This window comes from Macaca nemestrina, chromosome 8 (genome assembly GCF_043159975.1).
Source record: "Macaca nemestrina isolate mMacNem1 chromosome 8, mMacNem.hap1, whole genome shotgun sequence".
NCBI lineage: Eukaryota > Metazoa > Chordata > Mammalia > Primates > Cercopithecidae > Macaca > Macaca nemestrina.
The window spans coordinates 42738673-42760470 of record NC_092132.1 but is presented as its reverse complement, the minus strand read 5'-3'; the positions used below and the strand labels follow the sequence as shown (position 1 = coordinate 42760470).

The following is a 21798-nucleotide window of genomic DNA, read 5'->3' as shown; positions in this document are numbered from 1 at the left end:
TGGCCGAGTATTTGCTTCTTAATTAAGGCAGGGTATTCTGCCTCCACCCTCAGCCTTTTCTTCAAATGTGATGGTTTGTGCTCTGTCCACTTGGCCAAGATGGAACTACCTTTTCAAGATCCCCTTCCCTGTACAGTTCTGAGTTGAATTTGGCCAGAAGAAGAATTTGTACCAGGTTTGGAAGATGTGAAACAGCAGCCATTACTCTCGGAAGGTCGTCAGGGTTAAATGTGGTGACAGACACAGGCCAGCGGGTTCCAGCTTGTGCTTGCTGTCCTGCACTGCACATCCAGTCCTCTTCCTGACTGCTGATTCCAGGACCGGCAGCAGCGCCAGCCCCTCCCTCAGATGGCATTTCCACGGAGGAGGGACCACAGGCTTCTCTTTTCCGCCCCTCCACAGTGGCAGGATGTGCTTAGCTTGTCCAAGGGACTGCTTGGCATCTCCTTCTCTGATCCTCCCATTCCTCCAGGGCCTTCGCCTCTCCAGTTCCTCCCAAAGTTGTGTAAGATCCAATTCCTATAATAAGTGTGTCCCTTATCCCATAACTCCAAGGGGTTCCCTTCCCTGACTTAACCCTGACTGTTCAGTAAAGAAGTACTTCCCATGTCTGAAATAAATCAAGATCTGGGAATTAGGACTTCCATTTAGATCCAAAGGAATGTCCATGGGATGTAAAGATGTGTAAACACCGTGAAGGCAGCTAAAAGCTCACCCATCGGTCTTACCTTCCATGATTATAGGGTAATTGAAAAATGTGATTTCCCCAAGTTCTCTACTGGCAAATACAGTACCTTGGGCAAAAGCAGTACAAGTCACCCTTTCCTTTTCCTCCTGCCTTTCCTTTTAAGCTGGTGTCCTTGTTCAGACCACAGCGTGCATATATGGTATGTATGTGGTAGCTTGTCATTTACTGCAAAGAAGCCCTGAGTCCAGCCTGTAACAGAGTCCATTCCTAGAATCATTAAGTATAGACAGGTCACAGAATGGCCCCACCAAAATGCTTCATGAAAGGATAGGCGTTCTTTGGCTTGTTGTACAATTTTTTCTCTGCTCCAATGCCAGAGCATTGGTCAGCCATTCTTTTCTGACCACCCATGTGAAAAAGCTCTGGTAGGATCCTGGATTGTCCCTACTATAGCCTTCACAATACTGTGCTGCTACTATTCACTGGATGTCTGTGTTATGCACTAGATGGCAAGTACTCTTTTTTTTTTTTTTTTTTTTTTTTTTTTTTGAGATGGAGTCTCGCCCTGTCGCCCAGGCTGGAGTGCAGTGGCGCTATCTCGGCTCACTGCAAGCTCCACCTCCCAGGTTCACGCCATTCTCCTGCCTCAGCCTCCAGAGTAGCTGGGACTACAGGCACCTGCCACCAGACCCGGCTAATTTTTTGTATTTTTAGTAGAGATGGGGTTTCACCATGTTAGCCAGGATGGTCTTGATCTCCTGACCTCGCGATCCGCCCGCGTCAGCCTCCCAAAGTGCTGGGATTACAGGCGTGAGCCACCGCGCCCAGCTGATGGCAAGTACTCTTAGGATGGTGTCTCTCATCCAGTCACTTGGCTCCCCAGTGTCCAGCACAGCACCCGCACAGAGAAGCATGCAGTAAACATTTGTGGTGTGAGTGATGAGCCATGCGGAGGTCACATCTGCTTTGAGTCTGGGACTTTCCTATCAGGCTATATCCTCATTTGAAAGGGCCTGGAACCAGGGGCCAGGTCTGTGCCCCCTTTAGAGTATGAGGCCCACATACCAGGAGACGGAGCTGTAGAAGGGCCAGCTACTGGCCACCAGGGACCTGACTGGTGTGTGACCTCCTGTGGTGCCTGGCCAATGTTGGCTGATCACAGGCTACGTCAGGGTTGATAATCCTGTGGCACAAGAGCCCCCCGCTCCATTCTCCAGAGCCCACACTCCCTAATCTATTATGGCCCTTGAACCTTCTCAAGATAACACCTAGGCAGCTGCTACCAGTCATCAGAGTGGCAGCTATAAATGGAAGCCATTCTTCACCCTCAGGCAGCCTCTGAGATCTGTCTCACCATCATCCCTGCCATCCGAGGCATCACTATTTTTGTTTATGGGGAGGCATGAATACCAAACCAAAATATCAACAAGTGAAGTAGCAATTGAGTTGTAAATAAATGATACCAAGTTTATCCAACTCAAGCAACCAATAAACCAACCACTTGACTGGGAGAAAAACATTTTTCTCCCAGTCAAATGGAAAAGGCAAAAAGATGGCTTTGTTTATATACTATGATGTCACTTTTATTTATTAATTAATTAATTTATGTATTTATTTATTTTTAGAGACAGGCTCTTGCTCTGTTGCCCAAGCTAGAGTGCAATGGCATGATCATAACTCACTGTAACCTTGAGCTCTTGGGCTCAAGTGATCCTCCCACTTCAGCCTCCTGAGTAGCTGGGACTATAGGAATGTGCAGCTAATTTCATTTTTATTTTTAGAGATGTGATCTTGCTGTATTGCCCAGGCTGGTCTCAAACTCCTGGTCTGAAGTGATCCTCCTGGTCCTGCCTCCTAAAGCACTGGGATTACAGGCACAAGGCATTGCACCCAGTCAATGCCACTTTAAAATGGGAGTTTGGTATGGACTCAAATGTCTGGGGACAAGACTGCCCCCACTGGGGACTCCTTTACTACAAAGAAACCTCCTCTCCCCCTCCACAGCCCCACATGCAGGTCCGGTAGGAGTCTCCAAATCCCATCTGTCTCCCTGCGCTGCAGTTGCCTTGCTTTACCTGCAGAGTTTGGCATCCGGTAGCAATGTCTCGAACCCCTGGAGTGTCAGGTGAGGAGAGGAGAGGCCAGCACTGTGGTACAATGGAAGGAGGGGACAGGAGGCAACCACTTGGCTTCTCGCCCCAGTTCTGCCACTTACAAACCATGTTACCTGTGATAAGTCAACATTTGGGAGCTTCCACTTCCTCACCTGTTAAAGGAAGTCGAGGCAGTAGTTATTAGTTGCCTGTATGTATGTATCTCGTTGGGATATTGATAATATCATATAACACTGAAAAGGCTAATGTGAAAGTGCTTTAAGTAAGAAAGGGGAAAGTTTTTGTTTTGTTTGCTACTTTATAGCACACAGCCTGGCCCATAGTACAGTGGGGTGTTCAGTAAAAGGTTTGTTGAATGAACAAATGTGAACACAAAAATCTTGCTCCCCTGGGAGTGGAGGGGGAAGTGAGATGAGGAAGGTACACACAGGAGGGCCTCACAGGTGGAGGAGATATTGTATTATGAGACTGAAGGGGGCTACATGCTACATGCTTTCTAGTTCCTCTCTGTGTTTGTGTGTTGAATATTTTTTGTATGTATTCAATGTATAATGAAAGCATTTTTAAAAAATTAATGAACAAACAAACAAGTAGACAGAAAAAACCCCTGTGAAGTGCCTTCCCAAAGGAAGCTATTATTAGTGTGAGTACAGCTTTTGCTCTGCCATTAAAACAGTTCTAAGTGATCTCACTTAATTCACAAAGGTTCTATGTTGGGGCCAAACATTGCTGAAAGGTGGAAGAATTCATGGAGAGAAGGTTATACCAGAAACCAAGATCTGCTTTTTAAAAGGAAACATGCACGCTTATCTTTTGGCTTGAATTCACTGCCTTTCACTATGTGTGGTCCCTCCTGCGCCGAGTCAGCATAGGGTTCAGGTAAGCCGTGGTTCTTTGCTTGTGCAGTGGCCTCTGCCTCGCTTCTCCTTGCGAGTCTTACTCATCCTTCAAGACCTATCCCAGGCGTCATCCTTTCCAGGAGGTTTCTCTGAACCACCTCACTGGATTAAAAAGCATTGCACACCTTAGCGTGTCTATGGCAGTGGATCTCCATTGGGGGTGGGTGACCTTGTTTCACTGGGGACATTCGGCAATGTCTGGAGACAATTTTGATTGTCATGACTGGGGGTGGGAATAGAATGTGTACCACTGGCATCTAGTGGGTAGAGGCCAGGGATGGTGCTAAACATCCTACAGTGCACAGCACAGCCATCCCCACAATAAACTGTCTGATCCAAAATGTCATTAGCACTACTGTTGAGAAGCCCTGCTTGACGGTATGAAGTTATCTCTTTGCGTCTCAGTAAGGACCCATATCAACCTGGGAAGACCCAAGGTTGATTCAGCCTTTTGTCCCCAGCACCCAGTACACTGCTATTAACCACACACACAGATACACGTGTGAATATGTATATATAAACTATGTATATCGATATTGGGTGGGGTTTTTTTTGAGACAGGATCTTACTCTATCACCCTGGCTGGTGTGCACTGTTGTGATCATAGCTCACCACAACCTCCACCTCCCCAGGCTCACATGATCCTCCTATCTTTAGCCTCCTACAGGCATGCACCACCACACCTGGCTAATTTCTGTATTTTTTTGTAGAGACAGGTTTTTGTCATGTTACCGAGGCTGGTCTCAAACTCCTGGACTCAAGTAATCTGCCTGCCTCAACTTCTAAAAATGCTGGGATTACAGGCTTCAGCCACTGTACGTGGCCTCTTTTTTTTTTTTTTTTCTTTTGAGACAAGGTCTCGCTCTGTCACCCAAGCTGGAGTGCAGTGGCACGATCATGGGGCTCACTGCAGCCTTGACATCCCTGGTTCAAGCAATCTTCCCACCTCAGCCCTTCTGAGTAGCTGGGACTTTAGGCAAGCGCCACCGTGCCCGGCCAGTTTTTAAATTTTTTGTCTCACTATGTTGCCTAGGCTGGCCTGGAACTCCTGGCTTCAAGTGATCCACCCACCCGGGCCTCCCAATATGCTGAGATTACCGACATGAACCACTGTGCTGGCCTGTGTTGTTTTTTTCATTCATTCATTCCTCTATTCAGTGTAAAGTGCAGTACTTAGCTGGAGATGCACAGAACTAAGGTTCCTGCTCTCAGGAAGCTTGGCAGTCAAATGGAGGAAAAGTTCACGTCAACACCCAGTTATTCACAAGACAGGTTGAAACAGGGCCCTAATAGAGGATAGGCAGAGTGCTCTGGGAGACCTGATGATTAGGTTGAACCAAACTAAGTTGCTGACATGCTACCTTTTTAACTGGAAAAAACAGCAATTTTGTATGGTTCACCCCAAAATGTGGTTTAACCTACATGCTTTGGACTGGGTTGAAGGTGACGATCAGACTTCACAGAGGAGACACAGAAAATGTTTCCAGTCTTGATTTCTCCACTGCATGGTCCTTCCCTGAACACAAGACCATGTATTTTCTTCCCCAACATCACACTTCCTGGGAGAGTGTCTTGCATTTATAAGGCCTTAGTAATTGTTTTGTTGACTAGGGTTCAGGTAACTATTGGTACTGCAAGTTGGTTTTTATTATTGTGACTGCACTTTTACCCCCAGAAACTTTGAAGAACAGTGTTACACAGGCACAAAATTTGTAGTATTTTCCTAGTGGCAACAGGTGTAAGAAAACACAGTCCCCTAATACCACCCAAAGCCACAGCCTGTCAGGGGAACCATCGTGGAAACTGTCAGGAGCTAAAGGTCCAGGGCATAGCTGGTGGCCATCTGGGAGGTCAGCTGCCCCTGGCGGTGTCAGGCAGCCCCATGCACACCAGGCCATGAGCCTTGGCCACTTACTCACCTTGTGTTCTGCAGCAGGTGGTGGAAGATAAACAGCTCAGAGCTGGACTCAGAACTTGGCAGAGTCCTGCTTTCAACTATGTGCAGCCAGAAAACTCTGGAAAACTGAACTGTTTATTAGGGTCAAACTTTGGTAAGTCTGATAAAGTCTGGCTCCAGGTGTCAATCTAGTCTCTTGAAAGAACTGCCCAGAAGCTCGTTGCTGACGGCTGGATGTTACCAGTGGCATACAGCCTCTGCTTGTGGGTGGAATTCAGCAGTTCGGACACCGCCCCACGGCTCCTGATGCAAGCCTGGGCAGGAGCTAGAGCTAGGGGCTTGAAGCCAAGGAGGAGATAAGCCCAGGGGAACCCTGCAGGCTATCCAAACATCTGCCAGCTGGACTAGCTCCAGGCCACTGGTGACCCCTGCCATGACACTGGACACCAGTAGCAAGAAGGCCTGCAATCCAGTATGCTTCTCCTTTCCTTTCTACAGGTCTCCTAGAGAGTGGAGCTAGCTCCCATCCTTCCAAGTGCAGCAATGACATTAAGGACATTTGTTCACATGGATCACAGTTGGTGTTGGAAAGTTGTCCTACCTGGACATTGCTGTCAGAGCCATGGACTAAAATACTCAGTTCTGGCCTAAATAAAGCAAGCTCTCAGTGTCAAAGACTTTTTTTTTGAGATAGAGTCTTGCTCTGTTGCCCAGGCTGGAATGTAATGGTGTGATCTCAGCTTACTGCAACCTCCGCCTCCCAGATTCAAGCAATTCTCCCACCTCAGCCTCCTGAGTAGCTGGGATTATAGGTGCACGCCACCACACCTGCTAATTTTTGTATTATTAGCAGAGGCGGGGTTTCACCATGTTGGCCAGACTGGTCTCCAACTCTTGGCTTCAAGTGTTCCGCCCGCCTCAGCCTCCCAAAGTGCTGGGATTACAGGTGTGAGCCACAGTGCCTGGCCTTTTTGAGGACTGTTATACGTAAAAGAAAATTCAGACCATGGGCATAACATTCCTTTAGCTGTTTTGCATAGACATGTTTTTTTGCTTTAATATGGGTCCACTGGGAAAAGGTTTGTGGAAATCTGAGCAGCTGATGTTTGTGCACTCAGATTCTTTGGGATCTATCTGTGAGACTTGATGAAGCAATATGGCTTCCACCATTTCCCTAGGGAAAAGGTTACTCAAGGTTACTGAACTCATGAAGCCATGTGGATTTCCAGCATGTGTTATTATAATCTCACTATCCTTCTGATTTTAAAATGCTGTAAGTCTGCAACTTTTTTCTGTGGTCATCACTTCCCCAAGGTATCCACCTTCCAGTTTGTCCTATGGAGCCATGCTCTTAGCAGAGTTTGGCATTATTTCTTATTGGGGGTTTTATTTTTGTAAAATTGTGTTAAATCACTAGTAAGGAAGACTTTGTTTAATTTGTATTTTTGGAGGGGAAGAAATATTTTTTGGTATAACCATCATAAATCTTACCAGCTCGTAAGTGGAGCTTCATTTCCAGATACTGTATGTTAAAGCCACCAATGTTTCAAGAGATTCTAGAGACTATGATGTTTGTTGAATGACTGAGTTTTCCAGCATCATTTCTAGCCTTCATCATATGTTATCATAACAATAATTATATCAGTTATAAAGAGTCTAAACCCATAGTTGGATAAATGAAATCAAATACCCTTCATTTTTTGTAAGGTTTTCCAGCCTGAGCAATGTCTCACAGGTAAAGAAACAACACAAAATTAAGGCAATTACTTTATTTTGAACAAGGAAGTGGCATAATAATTTTGGGAGAAATAGCTGTCTTCTATCTGGTTAGTTATCTACTGTTGCACCTTCTTTTTTTTTTAATTTTTTGAGACAAAGTCAAGCTCTTGTCACCCAGGCTGGAGTGCAATGGTGTAATCCTGGCTCACTGCAACCTCTGCCTCCTGGGTTCAAGCAATTCTCCTGCCTCAGCCTCCCAAGTAGCTGGGATTACAGGCACCTGCCACCACACCCGGCTCATTTTTGTATTTTTAGTAGAGACAGGGCTTCACCATGTTGGCCAGTCTGGTCTCGAACTCCTGACCTCAGGTGATCTGCCTGCCTCGGCCTTCCAAAGTGTTGGGATTACAGGCGTGAGCCACTGAGCCCAGTGCACCTTCTTGTAAAGTAAGCACCACATCATCTCTAGAATGAGCATCCAACTGCTCGTTGGGAGATGAAACTTTCATTCTGGTTTGAGATGAATGCATGGACTCACATGGGGCTACAGAACCACTAGTCTTGACTGAGTTAGAGAAAATGAAGGTAACATGTTTATATTTCCAAGTTGCTTCCATTGTAAAAATAAGTTTTATATCTCCTTTTGTTAGAAAATATTCTGGTCAAATAATCTTGCAAAGGGAAGATAACCTAGCCTCAAGTCTATCATATAAAAGCAAAGAGACAATGATTGATTTTCTGCTCAGTTATCATGTTTAGGACTTTTACAGGGCACATGTTAATTCCCAGGGAACACTGCTATGCTGTTTGTGCCAGAAATTTCCTGTATTCTCCCTAGGCATCAAAAAGGTCACCTGGCCGGTTGTACACAGTCCACACTGGGTCTCCCACAAACAGCCACATGGCCTTCATATAGATCTTTTCCTCCAGAAGAAGTGGGGAGAGTTATGATGTCTCCTTACTCCAGAAAGATCCCCATCCATTTGTACTCTTTTATCTCTCACATCAAAGTGCCTGCTGCAGGAGGTGTGGTGGCTCGGCTCACCTTGTAATTCCAGCTACCTGGGAGACTAAGGTGATCCCTTGAGGCCAGGAGTTACAGACCAGCTTGAGCAACATAGTGAGGCCTTGTCTCTAAAAATGAAAAAAAAGGCAAGGGCGGCGGGGGTGGGTGGGGAAGAAAAAGAAAACAAATGTAGCAGAACTCATCATCCAAGTGCAAATACCCCTCATAAAACATCTTAATCTTTTCTTCATAACTTGATAGTTTATCTTTGCACATGGTTGTTATGTCCATCCAGGAGTAGTTTCTCTCCTTTCGTATTGTTCTAATTCTGAATCATTCTGATATTGGTAAGCATCCAGCTTCTAGTAGTGCACCCGAGGCAGCACGGGTGCTTCAGACCCATGAGCAGAGAAACGCAGGCAGCTGTCATCGGGGGCTCATCCACATATCAGGACTGGCCATGGCCTCAGATGCCCTGGCAGAGCAGGCCCAGCAAGCAGACGGTGGCTGCTGGAGAGGGGAGGGGTCGTGGTGGTCCAATCTGAAGGTTGGCAAGCTCTCTAAGAAACACTTAAAAAAAAATCTAATTCATCTATACTAGAGGCTACTGGGACTCCTATATGATCAAGCCCATAGTTTGTTGCAATTAGTATTTAAAGCTTTTTCTCCAAAGGTCACAGGGATCTTTGCAGCAGCTTCCTGGAGGTGGTTCATACCAACTCCCCAGAGTCAACATGTGCCTCTCTTCCCAAGTCTGTGCTCAGAGACCAGGTATTGATAGTTTGAAATCAGCCCCAGTGGAGTATTTACACCAAAGAAATTGCAAATGCCACAAATCAGGATTTTTTTTTTTTTTTCCTGGAGATGCTGGTTTTTAAACATTTGCTGCCAGTCCGCCAAACAATTGTCTCAAATATCATATAATAGTAGGTTATGTACCCTATGTCATGATATGTTTTTAAAAACTAACTAGTGGCTACCGGGCTCGGTGGCTCATGCCTGTTATCCCAGCACTTTGAGAGGCCGAGGTGGGTGGATCACGAGGACAGGAGATCAAGACCATCCTGGCTAACATGGTGAAACCCCGTCTCTACTAAAAATACAAAAAAAAAAAATTAGCCGGACGTGGTAGCAGGCACCTGTAGTCCCAGCTACTCAGGAGGCTGAGGCAGGAGAATGGTGTGAACCCGGGGGGGATGGAGCTTGCAGTGAGCCGAGATAGCGCCACTGCACTCCAGCCTGGGCAACAGAGTGAGACTCTGTCTCAAAAAAAAGAAAAAGAAAAAGAAAACTAACTAGTGACTGGTTGTGGTGGTTCATCTGTAATCCCAGCACTTTGGGAGGCCAAGGCGGGCAGATCACTTGAGGTCAAGAGTTTGGGACCAGCCTGGCCAACATGGTGAAACCCTGTCTCTACTAAAAATTCCAAAACTTAGCCAGACATGGTGGTGCACACCTGTAATCCCAGCTACTTGGAGGCTGAGACAGGAGAATCGCTTGAATCTGGGAGGTGGAGGTTTCAGTGAGCCGAGATTGCGCCACTGCCCTCCAGCCTGGGTGACAGAGTAAGACTCCATCTCAAAAAAATGAAAAAATAAAAATAAAACATAACTAGTTTTTAAATAGAAAAAGCCATACATGCAACATGTGTGTTGGATAGAGTACAGTATAAACTTTTGTTTAAAAGAGACCTAAAAATATAGTGGTTTAAATAAAATAGAAGTTTCTTTTTCTCCCAGGTAAAGGTCCCAAGTTAGACTTCCCAGAATCATGAAGGCAACTTGATTTTCCTCAATATATTGCTTCTGTCTGTGGGTCTAAGGTGGCTGCTCCAGCTCCCACCATCATGTCTGCATCCCACTGATCCAGAAGGGGAAAATAACAAGGGCAAACTTTATCTATTCCTTTGAAAGTCATGGCCCAAAGATTACACATATCCTTTCTGCTCTCATTCTACTGTCTAGAACTTAGTTACATGGCCTAGCACAAGGGAAGCTGGGAAGCATAATCTTTAGTCTGGCTCCCCCAGGCCCAGCTAAAACCCAGGATTTCTATAATTAAAGGAAGAAAGAGAGAGTGGATATTGGTGGCTAACTAGCAGTTGTGGTCCCTATAGTGTAAAAATTCAAGTGATATGACAGATTGGACAGAGAGCTGGCATCCCTCCCCCAACTCTGGCTTCTAGTCTTCCTCCCTAAAGGGAGTTTCCAGAGTTTCTGTGGCTATAATAGGGTATGTGTATATGTTCTCTCTTGGGAGGCCACGTAGCCCCAAAGATTAAAATGTGGACTTAGATGTCAGAATGCCCTGGGTGTTGATCCCACCTCCATGGCTGACGCTGTGTGAACATGGGCAGTATACTTAGCCTCTGTGCTGTAGGTCTCCATAAGTAAAATGGAGATGACAATAGTACCTACCTTTCTGGGTTCTCATGAAGATGAAATGTGATCATATATAAGTAAACACTCATATAGGGGCTGTTATAATTCTACTTGTATCAATTTAATAACATGGAATGTTTATTTATTTAAAAATAACACCATTGATTTTGTGCACCTCAGCTTTATGGTCCCCTTGGCTCTGTTGCTCAGAAGTGATCAGTTCTCATCACAGAGGAAACAGATGGGTTCTGGAGTTAGAAGACCTGGATTTGAACTAGTATTTGAATTAATTTGAACTAGTATTTGAATTAATCATTCCAACTCTCTGAGTCTGCGTTTCTCAATTTATAAAATAGAGAAAATAATATTATCTCCCAGAGCTGTAATGAGGATCTAACAAGACCATGTAGGTGGAAATGTGTCATAACTATTAAATTGCTATTCCATATCAAATCTGAGAATAACCACATTGGGAAGCATTTTAGAGGTCATTTGGTCCAACTAGTTACAGGGTGAAGGCAATAGGATGGGCTTCTTGCAATGAAACTGACCCAGTGGTCCTGTAGACAGTTTGTTTTTGTTTTTTTTGTTTTTGTTTTTGTTTTTGATAAATGTAGAAATTAACCCTTCTGGTCTTAAAGCTTGATGCTTAGATTGGTTTTATCTGAGTTCCTTCACTCAGCAAAGGACCCCCAGGCCTCTCAAAAAATATCGCAGAACTGAAACTCACAAGATCATCAACGAGACGCAAGGCCCCTCATTCATCGTGATTGCTTCCTTACTCCTACTGAGTACCTGTTTTCCCATATCTTGTTACATTTCTTTCCTGCTGTATAAAACCCTAGTTTTAGTGGATCAAGGAGTTGGATTTGATACTGATCTCCCATCTCCTCACCTGTAGCAACCGATTAAAACCTTCCTTGGCAATAATCATTGTCTCTGTGATTGGCTTTCTGTGCAGCAAGCATCAGGACCTAGACCAAACCCCTGGTGTTTCGCTAACAGCAGCACCTGCACACAGAGGCAGGTTGCCGGCAGTCATCTGTACAGATGACTCAAGAATTCACATTGAATTGGTTATTTTCTGTCTCCCTCACTGCCACCTCTCCAGGCAAGGCCAAGCAAACACCCATCCACACGCGAAGTACTGGAATGACCTCTTAAATGATCTTCCTTTTTTAAATTTTGTCCTTTAATCAGCCCATTCTCCACACAACTGTCAGTCATCTTTAAAACAAAACAAAACAAAAGGTCTGATACTGTGTGTCTTCTCTGCTTTCAAACATTTAATGGACTTCCATTTTCAATAATATGATGGGGTAGGCTTCAGACAAACCTTCCGTTGTACAATACATACTCAGAATCTCAAAGGTATCAATGACTTGGCAGGATAATAAAGAGTTGTCTGATAGGTTCAAATCCAAGTAAAACTGGGAAGCCAGAAAGGTAAACAGAGGATGGGAGCTATTTTTTTTCCTGAGATTTGCCATAACTGGTGAACTCTGTAATGCACAGTATTGTCTGGGAGTGATATTCAAAATGACATCAACAAAGTGAAGCCTAGACCAGATCTAGCCTCTAGACTGCAAGTAGGTTAGGGGGGAAATGTGGATAATGGTTGGTGTTCCCTAAACTCCAAGTTTGTGTTTATTACCATTGCACTCTTGATACTGACTCTCAGAGATTTCCCTAAACCCTTGGCTCTATGCCTACCGCTTAAGGAGGTTTCTTCTAAACAGGTGAGAGAGTAACATTAGAGAGAATTACAGAGTCTTTATCTTCTAAATGTTTTTTAATTCTCTGGCTTTCTTTTCCCTTCCATGGTTTCTGAGTCATTTCTCTGTTATTAGGCAAGGTGCCCAACACTTCGTAGCTCGTAATTCCTCTTCACTCTTCAGGAAGTGACTAGACTTTTCAAATCCAGTCTTAGGGCACAGCCTTCTGCTGGCAGAGCTCCCTCACCGGGCCTTTGGAGCTGCACGGAGGCAGAGATGCAGGATATCCAGGTAGACAGACCTTCTTGACTGAAGGGCTCCAGACTTTTAAAGTGGGCAGTATCCGTGTTTCAGTGTCTCTGCACCCTAGCTTAGTAGAGAGTGTGGACAAAATGGAAGGACAAAAATCCAAGAAGGACACAGTGAAGATCTAAGAATCAAAATAGTGCAGTGTAGACATTAAGAATCTGGACTTTAGGATAAAAGAGATCTAAGACTAAAGCCTGGCTCTGTCACTTCAAAATGGTGTGATCTTTGCCAAATTATTTAAGCCTCAATTCTTTCATCTGTAAGCTAGCAATACTATGAGGTTGAACCATAGGAAATGGCTTTTATGTAATTATTTTCAAATTATTACCAAATATTTTCAACTTCATACGGGTACAACCTGATAAGTTGGTACCTACCTCATACAGTTGCTGAGAATGAACGATCATTTATTAAAAAGGGCATAGCAGGCCAGGAGTGGTGGCACGCACCTGTAGTCCCAGCTACTCAGGAGGCTGAGGTGGGAGGATTACTTGAGCCCAGGAATTCTAGGCCAGCCTGCGTAACATAGAGAGGTCCTGTCTCTCTCTCTTTTTTTTTTTTTTTTTGAGACGGATTCTAGCTCTGTCGCCCAGGCTGGAGTGCAGTGGCACCATCTCGGCTCACTGTAAGCTCCGCCTCCAAGGTTCACGCCATTCTCCTGTCTCAGCCTCCAAAGTAGCTCGGACTACAGGCACCCGTGACCACGCCCAGCTAATGTTTTGTATTTTTAGTAGAGAGGGGGGTCTCACCGTGTTAGCCAGGATGGTCTCGATCTCCTGACCTCATGATCCACCCACCTCGGCCTCTCAAAGTGCTGAGATTACAGGCATGAGCCACCACGCCCGGCCGAGAGAGCCTGTCTCTAAATAGAGAGAGAGAGAGAGAGGAAAACAAAGGGCCTAAGACAATGTTTTTTGTTTTTTGTTTTTTGTTTTGAGACAGTCTCACTGTGTCACCCAGGCTGGAGTGCAGTGGCACAATCTTGGCTGCAACCTCCGCCTCCCCAGTTCAAGCAATTCTTGTGCCTCAGCCTCCCGAGTAGCTGGGATTACAGGCGTGAACCACCACACCCTGCTAATTTTTGTTTCTTTGGTAGACATGGGGTTTCACTACATTGGCCAGACTGGTCTTGAACTCCTGTCCTCAAGTGATCCGCCCGCCCTGGCCTCCTGAAGTGCTGGGATTACAGGCCACCACGCCTGGCCTCCTAGGACAATTTTTAAGGAGTATTTGAGTAGAGAACTGAAGGAAGTATGTGAACAAGCCAGGCAGAAGGAATGGGGAGTGCACAGTCTCCAAGGCAGCAGCATGCTTGACAGGTTCCAGGGACAGCAAGGAGACCATTGTGGCTGGACCTGTGAGGGAGTGAGCAGGACTAGACCACACAGGGCCATGTGGGCCTGTGTGTGTGTGTGTGTTTGTGTGTGTGTGTGTGTGTGTGTGTGACTCAATGATGAAAACAAGAGCTAGTGTTTATTGTGAAGGATATTCTGAACACTTACGCAGCACAGAGTAAGTGCTCAATAAACAAAAGCTCAAGAAGCCGAGGATGTAGATGGTCTGTAGGTGAATGAGACACAGAGAAGAAGGAGCAGACTCTAAATAACAGAGCTAGGCAGCACGAAGTGGGACTTGCTAGGGGAAGAGCTGCGGATTGTGCTCCCAGATGCTGTCAAGAAGGACTCTTGGTCCAGGGTCCAGGATAAAGGGCTGTCTCATGCTGCTTGGCTCATCGTGCATTGAGGGCAGGCCAGGAGGTTATTCGTGGGTGACTAAAGCTGGTAAATTTAGCATCTTTAGCCATTAGGCACACAGACTCTGGACTCAGCTCTCCCAGTTACTTGTTCTGTGACATTGAGCAGGCTACTTAACCACTCTGAGCCTTAGTTTCCACTTTTGTAAAACAAGAGTAATAATGCTACCTGCCCCTTCTGGAGCTGCATGAGGATTAAATGAGATAACTCAAGTAGAGCACGTTGTAACAGTCAGTAATTGTTATCATTCCTGGATGCCTCGAGCCCATTAACTACTACTTATGTTCAGGCACTTGTGTGAGGACCAAAGGCTACGTCAGAAGAAACCTGACAAGCATCTCCAGGGCCCAGGAAAGCCTGGATAGGAGACTGCAGGCCTTCAGGACAGGCTTCAAGTCAAACACTGGGATTAGGGGAGAGAAAGGAGTTGTGAGAAGTGCTTGAAGAGAAATGTAGACTTTATTGCAAACTAGGATTTGATTTTTTGGATCATGAGTTAATGAGGAAGAGCAAATCTCCCCTGGCTTGAGGGAGAATGTAAGGGGAAGGGGGTGATCTGTGCAGAAACATCCTGTGCTCCATGCCCTGTATACGCCGCTCATTTAAACCTGGCTAAGGGTCTTCTCGCCTACGTAAGGAAACTCAGGCAAAGAGGCAGAGCCAGAAGTTGGAATCGACCTAATAATACTTACAGCCTAATATTTATGTGAATAACAAGGAGATCTCAGATATGACCCCTATGAGTTAAGATTCTGTTGGTTGCAAGAAGCAAAAATCGATTGGAGCCAGCTTACATAAAAAGAGAAAAAATTAAAAAAATAATAATATTTGGGGGAGGATCCCAGGAAGAGTCTATCCACTAAATTTCAGAAGGAACAGAGATGATGGAGAGAAACTGATGGGCCCAGCTGTGTTGAGGGACAGGACCTAAAGGACCAACATGGCTGCTAGGCACCTCATGCCTTGGAGCTGCTTCCAGAAGATGGGAATTGCTGGACCTGTGTGACACCCCCAGAGCAGTCTGAGACACAGTGGGTTTCTGCAAGATTCCAGAATGGGATGAGGCAATAAGAGAATAACTCTTAATTTTTTATTAAAAATAAATGTAATCACTTTGGAGTTTTAGTCAGGGTCATTACATAAATTTATTAAGTGCCATTGGATAAAACACAGACCACCCAGATGACATTTTTGAGGGTTCACCTATGGGTCTAGGGGATTATCTGGAGAGTACAGGTGGTAATGTATGAGGGTACTGCTCTGGTGACACTACCTGAAGGTTGGGGGACAGTGGAGCAGTGTCTGGGGGCATCATCTGAAAATGTACTTTCTGAATTATGAAGGCATTATGGAAGTCACATGACAGGAATTTAGAAAGAGAAGAAAAATGTCAGCCATAATCCCACCATAATTCCATCATTCTTGTCACTTCAGTTGCCATCACAGTGTTTGTGCAATTGTTTAACCTGCTTTTTTCCTGTTGGCGTGAGCATTTTTATGCTGCTCATAGTCTTCACAACCATGACCATTAATAGCAACACGACACGAATGTACTTTGTATAAAATGAGCAGACTTGGCATGGGGAGGGCAAAATTGACATTTTTGTCAATAAAATACTAATGTGAATGAAAAGTCCTAAACCTGATGCCATCTACCAGCCGACCTGATTTTTAAGTCATCACCTGTTCCTGAATTCTTCATGGCCATGCTCTTCTTGCCTATTGTGATCTGTGTCCAGATCTGTTGCTTCAAGATGGGAGTGTGCAAGGCATAGAAAGTAAAGCTGGAATGAGATAGAGTCCCTGCAAATTGTCTGGATGTCTAGATTGGTTCTCCACTAGAGGCACCCACCCACTGAGTGAATATTTGGCAATGTTGGGAGAAATTTATGGTTATTACAACTTGGGGTGGGAGAGGGGTGTTGCTGGCATCTAGCGGGCAAAGGCCAGGGATACTGCTAAACTTCCTACAGTGCACAGGACACCCCCACAACCAAGAATCATCCCATCCAAAACATCAGTAGTGTCAAGATTGAGACACCCTGATCTAGACTGGAGTGGAATTTCATTTAAAATGTTAACGGCGGCCAGGTGCAGTGGCTCACGCCTGTAATCCCAGCATTTTGAGAGGCCGAGGCAGGCGGATCACCTGAGGTCAGGAGTTCAAGACCAGCCTGGCCAACATGGTAAAACCCCGTTTCTACTAAAAATACAAAAATTAGCTGGGTGTGGTGGCGTTCGCCTGTAATCCCAGCTACTCGGGAGGCTGAGGCAAGATAATTGCTTGAACCTGGGAGGCGGAGATTGCAGTGAGCCGAGATTGCGCCTCTGCACTCCAGCCTGGGTGACAGAGGGAGACTGAGTCTCCACATTAATTAATTAATTAATTAATTAAGATATAGTAAAATGCTAATGAAGCCAGGCACAGTGGCTCATGCCTATAATCCCAGCACTTTGGGGGGCCAAGGCAGTTGGATCACTGGAGGCCAACAGTTCAAGACCAGCCTGGGTAACATGTTGAAAGCCCATCTGTACCAAAAATACAAAAAGATTAGCTGGGCATGGTGGTGGCTGCCTGTAATCCCAGCTACTCCAGAGGCTGAGGCACGAGAATCTTTTGAACCTGAAAGGTGGAGGTTACAGTGAGCTGAGATCTCGCCACTGCACTCCAGCCTGGGCAACAGAGCGAGACTTTGTCTCAAAAATAAATAAATAATAAAATGTTAATGGATGAGCACACCCTAAGTTTTGTTTTCTGCCCTTGTTTCATTTGGGAAGAATTCTGATTTTTATTTTTTGTTTTTTTGCTAAGGATTATGAGAATGAATTATAACAGGTTTGCAAAGGACTTGAAATATAGCACGAGGCAAAAGAATGCAGAGGTTAAACATAAAGACTTTGGAGTTTGAAATAATTTCATGGTTGAAATCCTGGACCACTGAGTAAACTTTCTAAGGCCTGCAAAATGGGATGACACCTGCTTCCTAGTGCCACGGCAGGGACCAAATGAGGTCATGCGTGTGAAGCACCCAGCACACTGCCTGGTGGGGAGGGAGAGTGCCATGAACGGTGGCAGGGGGGATTATTGTGCCAAAGTTCAGGTTCACAGAGTTTATCACTTCCCTAGCCTCTAAACTGCAGTTGCATTTGGTAAATTCTTATTTCAGGAAAAATAGGTTTTAACTGATTTTTGTGATCTGGGCTTTTGAGATCTAGGCAATGTAGAACAGATATCTGACCTACGTAAATTTTATAGTATGAACTTTTTGGGTGTGAGTTGTCTAACTGAAATATCTAGTATATTTTTCTGGTGATCTTTCTTTTAAATAGCTTATTGTGTATTCTCAATTAAGAATTCCTGGGTTTTGGCTGGGCGCGGTGGCTCACACCTGTAATCCCAGCACTTTGGGAGGCCGAGGCAGGCGGACCACGAGGTCAAGAGAGCAAGACCAGCCTGGCCAACATGGTGAAACCCTGTCTCTACTAAAAATACAAAAAATTAGCGGGGCGTGGTGGCAGGCTCCTGTAATCCCAGCTACCTGGGAGGCTAAGGCAGGAGAATCACTTGAATCCAGGAGACAGACGTTGCAGTGAGCCAAGATCGCGCCATTGCACTCCAGCCTGGGCAAAAAGAGCAAAACTCTGTCTCAAAAAAAAAAAAAAAAAAAATTCCTGGGTTTTTGTTTGTTTGTTTTTAACATTCTTCATTGGTTATTTTGTATCTATTGAGAATTTAAGAGTGTACCAAGCTAAGGTAAAGATTGCTGTGTATCTGGACAAAATTATTGTTCACAGATACGATAAGAATCTTCAGTGCAGTGTAAGGAGATCTTTTATCCCCCATCCTGAGCTAAGTGTCTGATTATCAAAAAGCAGGAGAAGGGCCCAGTGTAGCTTGAAGGCTGGCAATCACTATGTTCTACAGCTTGTTCTTGTGTGTCGGAGAATCCATGAGGGGCATTGAACATCCCTTATGAAAAGCATCCTGGGCTTCCTGGGGGAGGCACAGTGTTGAGTCCCAGTAGATGGAAAGGGCACACCCAGGACAGCCTGGTGCAGGGGCCATTGCTGGAGGCTGACATGGGCACATTGAACAGGCAAGGGTGGAGAGGGTAGGGTGGGACATGCAGGAATTCTGGCCTCCAAAGAAGAAAGAGGAGAAAGGAGATCCACAGGGTAAGAGCTGCTCCTGACACGGCAAACACTGGTCCTGGAGAAGGAAGATGCAGCCAAAGAGCACAGGGGTGCAGAAAGGGGGACTTGGGGATTAAGCCTGTTTTTGCCTTTGGAAAGCTGACTCATAGCAGAATATTCACAGCCCTTCCAAGCCGGCATGTTCCTCCTTTCGCTCCTCCTCTCATCCACCCTCAGCATTGTCATGAGGCTCCGTGCTGTTTTTATGAGTTCCTGGATGCTTTGGATCCCCTGGGAGTCCTGGCTGGGAAAGACCACTTCTTTCTTCTTCAGCTGGCCTGTGCTTTGGGGCCCACTGCAGCCCCTGGAGGAGGGCAGAGGAGCACCCATGTGTCATCTTCATTCATGGCCTCGATCTATCACATTTCATTGTCTTTTTGTGAGCCATTTCTCTTCTCCCCAGAACTTACAGTGAGCTGAAAAGATAACGGATATGCAATAATTGGTTTGGGTTCTATAAATAGTGTAGAAGAAGAAAAGGGAGAGGGTTATAATAAAAAACAATGTGTGGGAACGTAGTTATTGAAAAAGTGTGAAAATCGGGGGTTGAGAGAAGGGACAAAAGTGAAGCAAACGGCGGAAGAAAGACAATGTGTCTGCAATGCAGCCTTGGTGGGATGAGGCGAAGTCAAAACCAGCAGGCCTTGGAACACGCTCCTGAGATGAGGAGGAAGCACTGAGGGAGCCCGGCCAGAGGATCCTGAAAGTTTTGCATTAGCCTGGGGCCTTCTAAGCTGTAAAACTACAGATCACATAGGATGTTTGGGGAGCGTTAAAGCATCTTTCAGGAATTCCCAAAAGTTGTTGGAAGATTTGTGTGTATTGGAAATTTGTGGTTTTTCTAGGATGAGGGTACAGAACCACCCGCGTTAGTCCATTTGTGCTGCTCTAACAAAATACCCAAGACTGAGTACTTTATGAAGAACAGAAATTTACTTCTCACAGTTCTGGAAGCTGGGAAGTCCAAGGTCAAAGTAGCAGCATTTTCCTCACTGGTAAGGGCCGCTCTCTGCTTCCGAGATGATCCTTTGTTGTTGCACCCTCTGGAAGGGGAAAAGCAGTGTCCCTGCAGAAGGAGGAAGGGCAAGCAAAGGAAGCTGAACACTGTGCAGTGTGAAGCCTCTTTTATAAGGACTTTAATCCCATTCGTGAGGAGTGGAGCCCTCATGACCTAATCACCTCTTAAAGACCCCGCCTCTGAATACCATCACATTGGCCATTAAGTTTCAACATCTGAGTTGTGGACATGACATATTCAAACCAAAGCACCACCCAGGCGGCAGCTGCATGCAGAAGCCTAGATCATGAGAGGAGCTGGACCTCTAGACTGGGAGAGTGGTTAGCATGGAGGTGGTGGGGCAGGCCCTGTGTGGGTGGATGGTCCTGGATGGGTCCAGACTGAGAACAGAGCCTCAGATGACCCCTGGCAAACAAATAAGAGGCCCCAAGTGAAAGGGGATCCAGAAAGAGCTGGAAAGCTGAAAGGGAAAAACCTGGGAAAGAGTGTTATACAGCAACCGAGAGAAATGGGAGTTTCATAAAGAGAGAGTGAATAACAGATCAGGTCATGTAAGAAAAGACCTACAGGGGTTTATTGGATGTCAGTAATGGTATGGTCAGTGGCGTCTGTGGTGGGAGCTGTTTCCCTGCAATGGTGTGGTAGGAAACCAGGTGGGGGTATGAAGGGAAATGCCAGGAGAAGGAAGGAGAGAGCTAGTGCCACCTGCTCTTTGAGAAGGTCAGCTTGGAAAAGGAAGCCTACAACACTTACTGGGAGTTGGAAGCAGGATCAAAGAATTATTTTTCCTTGTCTGGTTTTTTTTTTTTTTTTTTTCAAAAACCCAGTCTTAGCACGGGTGCAGCCTGATGGAAAGAAGCCGGGACAGGCCAGGGGAGAAGGGTGCAGGAAAGAGAGTGGACAATGGTAGAACAAAGACCTGGAGCAGGCCATATGGAATGGGATGGAATGCAGAGCCCACAGTGCAGCTTTGTGCATCAGCCTGGAGGATGACAGTTGAGACAATTCATGCCTGGTAAGCTCTCTTCTCCGTGAAGTGGGAAGCGTGCTCAGTCCTGAAGGGACTGGGCCAGGGAAAGGGTGAATTGCCCAGGGAATTGGGGCGGGGTCTACGGGACTGAGCAAGCAGTTGCTACTGGAAACCATATGTTGGTGGCAGTTCCGGGTATCTTGCCTGGGCATTTTCTCCAGCAATGAGACTACCATGGATGCCCCATTCTACCAGCCGGGCTCCTCCTCCCAGCCTCCTGGGACCCAGCCCCTGCCTATCTATCCACTGCCCCTTCAAGAAAGTGTGCCATGCCAGGCAGGGTGTGTGTGTATGTATGTGTGTGTGTCAACACCTGTCAACACCCCATTGCCTGAAATGAGTCCAGCCTCGTTTGAAAGTTCTCATCACGTTAACCCAAAACCCACTTCCCAGGCAGTCTGTGTTTTGGAGTCCTGATAACTTCCACAAAGCTGTTTTAATTCTACCTTCCAAAATCAGACCAATCTAGGTTTGAATCCTATTTCTGCCCCTCATTAACTCTCTGTCCCTGGGCAGAGTTTTCCATAACTGTTTTCCAGTTTCCTCAACTGTAAAATCAGAATAATAATACCGTCTTATGAGGTCATTGAAGGATTAAATGAGAAGGCGTGTGAAGCATTTTGTACAATGTCTGGCTTATAGTGTGAGATCAATGCATGATCACCATAATAACAAAAAATTAGAGATGATCCCTAATGTTAATCTTATTAAGGTTAACAATAATTATAATCACAGTTCTGCAAATATCTGATGTCCGTGATGTTGCCATGAAACTCTGTTTTCTAGTTTAAAAGTCTCCAGTTCTTTTGACATTTTCTGCTGGGGAAGTTTTCAAACAGCAGCTCTGTTGGAGGGAAGTGGGTCCCACGTCTCTGGAGGAATGCAAGCAGAAAATGGAAGGTCACTCGGCAGGGATGGGACTGCAACTTGTGATTGAGGCTCCAGCTGGCAAATCCTAGGGTCCCTTCCCAGCCCTATGTCCTTCCAACCTTCTGACTTAAAAACAAGGTCAGAAAATGAAGTGTGCACTAAATGCTACTCAGTATCATAATAGTTATCACTGTCGAGGCCAGG

At 45.6% G+C, this 21798-nt stretch overlaps 1 long non-coding RNA gene across 6 annotated transcripts in view; it reads left to right on the top strand.

Moving 5' to 3' along the window:
• LOC105476032 (uncharacterized) overlaps positions 1–21798 on the top strand; it is a 55760-nt gene that overhangs the window by 21908 nt on the left and 12054 nt on the right. For 4 of the 6 annotated variants that reach the window (XR_011606840.1, XR_011606839.1, XR_983795.3 and 1 more), the window contains exon 4: positions 20522–20709. This is a non-coding gene — a long non-coding RNA (uncharacterized lncRNA). Of the gene's footprint in view, positions 1–2692; positions 2814–6096; positions 7565–20521; positions 20710–21798 lie in introns of those variants that run through there. The other 2 variants (XR_983797.3, XR_983800.3) reach the window with 2 other exon arrangements.